The 5,034-nt window shown below is 43.9% G+C and overlaps 1 protein-coding gene across 4 annotated transcripts in view; it reads right to left on the bottom strand.

Moving 5' to 3' along the window:
• PALM2AKAP2 (PALM2 and AKAP2 fusion) overlaps nucleotides 1-5,034 on the bottom strand; it is a 277,020-nt gene that overhangs the window by 3,948 nt on the left and 268,038 nt on the right. The gene's annotated exons all lie outside the window — the stretch shown is intronic.

Genomic DNA, 5,034 nt, shown 5'->3' with positions numbered 1-5,034 from the left:
CTGGTCAGGAGACAAAGGGAAAACACAACACATCACTCAGCTGCCCGTGGCCCCCATGCCGGGATGCCCTGCACCATGTGCCCAGGCAGGCAGGGACCAGCTGGGCCAGCCCTTCCCGTAGGGCTCCCAGTGCCGCAATTCGTGCAAACTGGGAGGACTCATGCGATGAAGCACTTGCTGATGTGAAGGTGGAGGGAATGGCACACAAGAGCAAAGCCACACCACAGGAGGACAGAAGTGGTAGGAGTTGTCTGGCAGCATCCAGCTCGCTTCAGGGGAGCCCCAGCTGCTCCTTACCATTCCAGATGCACACTGCCCTGTCCCTGCCTGGGGAAGGCATGGGACAGGGTCTTGGTCCTCTCCCCAGAGGCAGCTGCACACCTTTGATACCAGGAGCCAGCAACCGCCCAGCTGGTCAAGAGGCTGCTTTAGAGCTGCATGTGCAGCCTGGAAAGCAGCTTGCTGCTTATTTCAGCACATAACCCCCGCAGGCAGAACTAGGCAGCACCCCCTGCATCTTCTTCTTATGGTCTTTGGCTTGCAGCTACGCCAACAGGAAAGCCTACGCACTGTGATCAAAGTGCTCTTGGAGTGAAAAATCCCTCCATCCATATGGGAAAGGAGATTTACCCAAGGAGGAGCTGCGGAGACTGGTACAAGATGGGCCCTGATACATTTATATATTTTTCATACACACACACAGAGTCACGTACACACGTACATGCACACATATAAAAACATACACACTGTGTATGTATTATACGTCTGCACACACAGAAACAATTAACTAAAAAAGTAAGAAACAGTTTTAATACATGTTTTAACAAGGTTAAAAAAAACCAGACGAAACCAAAAGGTGTTATTGTGATGTGCATCTGATGTACGCCTTGGCAAGTAATGCATGGCAGTGGGTGTTTTCCTCTCAGCAGAGTGAGACGTAAAGGGGTCTGGGGCCTTCTTACACAGCAATGTTATTTTTCTGAATAACACTGAGTAACAGCTTCATGATCAAACTACAAAGCTGGCAATGTCCACTGCCCTCAATGTGTTTTAAAACAGCCCTTCTAGAGAAGTAAATTTTTTAAATGCTTAAACAGTCAGTTAAAAAAAAAAACTGTAAAAAAACCCCTGACAAATATGTGACTGTTCACTGAACCAATGCTTGCCATACCCAGTCCCTCATGCTTCCTGCAAGCTGCTCTGCACACTCCTTAACTGCAGAGGAGTAGCTGGCCTTTTGAGAAAGGATGATGCTATTTTATTCTTCTGCATAGAAAGTCAGATGCAGTGAGGACTTAAGTCTTGACTTGAATAAAAATAAATAATTTAAGACTAAAGAAACTTCTTTCAGCTTGTGACAGGCTGTGGTTGGAAAAGTACACAGGTACTAGGGACTCCTCTCCAGGCAATATCGGGAAATGAGCTCTGAACTGTCAGCTGAAATTACAGGCCGTAACTTTGCTTATGGGAACGAGAACACACTTCTGCATTTATGCTAAGACCCAAACCTCCATTCAGGAGCTGAAGGTAGGGTGGAGTTTGGCCAGCTTTATTATTTCTTTCCCTCCTAGTTTCTTTTGATTATTACTATGAACAAGCCAAAGAACTAAAGGTAAAATCCAGCCAACAGATACGATTTTGAGCTAAAGCTGCATCTGCTTCCCAGCACTGACCAGGGCTACAAAGCTGGTCCAGGTCCACTGGAGGGATTTTTTTCTGAAATTTTGCCCGAAATCATGCCTCTTTTTGCAGAGCAACCACCAGAAAAGGGGAGCTGGGCTGAGCAGTTTCTATTTTACCCAGTAGAGGGCAAATGTGCTCACAAAACTGACAATTCATCAAAAAAATAATTCGAAATCAGTAAAAAAATTCCTTCTGAGACATCAGCCTATAAGCATCGTACTGGAGCTACTCCAGCTGCAGGGATGAGAATCAGTGGTTTAAACTACATGTTTGGGATTCCAAGTGCCTGAATCAAGGAAAGACAACCCAAACCGAACAATGGAGAAGCAAAACTGGGTATCAGGTCATCATCTTATTATCTTCTCCGAATAAGAAAAGACAGTGGCTGCTCCAGGGTTAGCAATGAAGGGGGGAAAAAAAAACCCAATGACTTTTTTTTCTGGCTGGCAACAGACAAATACTGCTAGACAGGAGGCTATCAAGACCAGTGTGGGATAATGATTAAATAAAACACAGAAAATTACTGTTCTTCCCACTGGATATTGAAATTTACATGAAAAACAGCAAATTCAGCATAAATTTCAAACCAAAGCTGCCACTGTCACAGAGTAGTGGTATATTTAAATGAGGTCTGCCAAATTTGGCCTGTAGATTTAAGCCAGCTGAAAATAAAATGGATTCTACATAATCTACAGCAGTTTCCAGTCAGTGTCTTCTTTGATGGAAATCACAATTTTGTGATGGTTTCTGGTGATGGCTTGCAACAGTCAGGACCCTTAAACTTTGAAGATTTCTGCTTTGGATCAGTCAGCTCGTCTTTGTCTTAACAGATGGCAACAGGGTTTCTTCCATTTATTCTCTGTCTGCAAACCTGCCCAGAAGCTTCTCTACTCCTGCAAATGTTGCGGGTTGCTCCAAGGAAAGCTGTTTCCAGAATTACATCAGCGATAACATGAGGGCACTGAAATGTGGACTTAGCCTTTGCAGGAAAACAAGTACTGATGTCTGGCTTAGTATTGATAAACAAGCCCTCTAAATAGTAGAGCAGACACTAAAAACTAAAGGTCCTTTTGAATAGTTAGTCCAGAATTATTCTTTTAATCTACTGAAAAGAGTGTTTGACCTAAAATAACCCTCATTTTTACTAGGCTGTGCCAGTTTTACACCTGCTAGAGGAAACAATGGGGTAATTATAGCATGCAACTGGAATGACTGACTGGAGAATTGGGACTCCTCAATGGAGCATTGAATTCACAACCCAGGAAGCCGCTTGCCTAAAATAGCAAACAATCTCCATTTTAAAATATTCTTGGCAGATATCAGAGCTGTCTGCAGACCCATCATGAGTCCAGCACCCAGAGGCTCTCCACAGCAGGTCAAAGGAAGGAAAATCCTTTGCCGTTGTTGTTGTGGCTGTTTTGGGGGTCTCTAACATGCCACATTTTGGCCACATTACAAAATGCTAACTCAACACTTTGTAAGTGTCCTCCCTGATGATGCCCCACATCAGCTCAGGGGGTGCAGCCAGGGTGACCCAGGCAGGGCCAGGCTTGGGTGGTCAGGGCGTCCTAAGGCAGCCAGGCTCATAACTGCATGCAGAAGGCGTATACCGAAAATCAGAAAGACCATGAAGCAAACAGTTCACTCAAGCTTAGGCTGAAGAACTGAGCTGGCTACATCCTAATGGTAAGGCCACATCAGTGAAAAAAGCAATGTTATACAAAATGTCTTATTTGGAAGAAGTGATTTGACTACTAGCTGCAGTACAAGAGGAAGAATTTGGAGAGCAGAAGTAGGTGTGAGGGAAATATAATTGTACCAAAATACATAGGGCTGTAAAAACTGCTCTTCACCTCTCTTTGCAAAAAATTGCAGTGTGGATCTTGTGGTTGCGGCTCTGGGGTCTCGCTAAGAATTGCAGAGGGTGCTTTCCTGAAAGATTTAATTTATTTTTGAGGATTTGGGGGGAAAAAAAAAAAAAAAAGATTGAAAGAGCTACCACTGTCAGGTGTAAGATTAATTTACCTATCCATCCTACAGATGGAGACTAACCTGTCTTGAGTTTCCCTGCAACAGGTGTAACAGTAATTGCTCTCCTATTGGCAACAAGAGAATGAAAAGCAAAATACAGATATGCTTTAGTCCAAAGCATATTTATCCCCACCACTGAATGAAACTGACTACTATATAGCACAGGCTAATTTTTATTGAACAGTAGCGGAAAAACTGATGTGGAAGCAAAATTATTTTTCTGGAGCTTAATATTTTACTGATTCTTCCCATCCTGACCTGCAAGAACTAAAAGCAACAAAACCAGAAAAAGCAAAGGTCTGGGTGTCTAAAATCTACCAGTACCATGCAGGAAAGTCACTGCACAAGACACCTCCATAGAGCACACTGTGCACGGAGGAGACAGAAGCACAAAGGCTGGGAACAGGCTGCCTGCTTCTGCAGATGTGATCATTCCCGCTCAGAAACATCAAACTAAATGCTTTAACATAAAATGGGAACTGCTGAGGGACAAAGAACATCTATTTCTCCAGTATAAAGGTATTTTCTTTACCGTACCTGCTTAATGCTATTGACTGACCAGACCGCTAGGGAGCACAGTGAGGAGCTGACTATCTGAGACAAAAATGTGTTTACCTGAAACAAGACAGTAACAGTATTATACTGCTGCTGGTCAGTATTAAAACATAAACTGTGTGCCCTCTGCCATCATATCTAGTACATTGGTTTTCTGTTTTATAACACAAAAATTTTCAGCAGTAGCCTTTCATGTTGCATAAATGTGACCTTACTGCAGTATCTCCTATAGCATGATTGATATTAAGCAAACTCAGGATAATGTCCCATAAATTTGAAGATATGTAGCGCTGTCAGGACAAAAGCAGAAGATTTCAAGGATAAAAGCAATCTATATACGTGCAGGCAGATAGTTATCTGTGGTCTCTTTAAAACAGCGGACAGATGTGCTTTTAACACAGGCTGCAGGAATTTGGAGGTGATAAAACCACATCAACCTAACAAAGCAGGCTGTAGTTTGCTGTATGTAGCTTAACTTCAGCAGTTACTGTACTTTGCTGGGAGTTTGCTGCTTACCAGAGCGGAGCTGCCAGGGCAAGGCCCTGCTCCCAGCTGGGACAAGCACAGCTGGGTCAGCTCCAGTGCTGCCGATGACAATTAAAATTGGGAGTGGATTACGGGGGGCTCTTGCCAACAGGAGCCACAGCTCAGCCCTGGGGTCAGTAGAGAGTAGGAGGGGCATCACGGCTTCAGTCTTGCTGTTCCTTCCAAACCAACTGCCCGGCTTCAGCTAAAGATTTCCAGTGAGAACCAAAAGGTTTCCTC

This window comes from Nipponia nippon, unplaced genomic scaffold (genome assembly GCF_047370975.1).
Source record: "Nipponia nippon isolate SJK-2023a ecotype South Korea unplaced genomic scaffold, ASM4737097v1 scaffold_8, whole genome shotgun sequence".
Classification (NCBI taxonomy): domain Eukaryota; kingdom Metazoa; phylum Chordata; class Aves; order Pelecaniformes; family Threskiornithidae; genus Nipponia; species Nipponia nippon.
The sequence above is the reverse complement of the archived record's forward strand: the minus strand, read 5'-3'. Positions and strand labels throughout refer to the sequence as shown.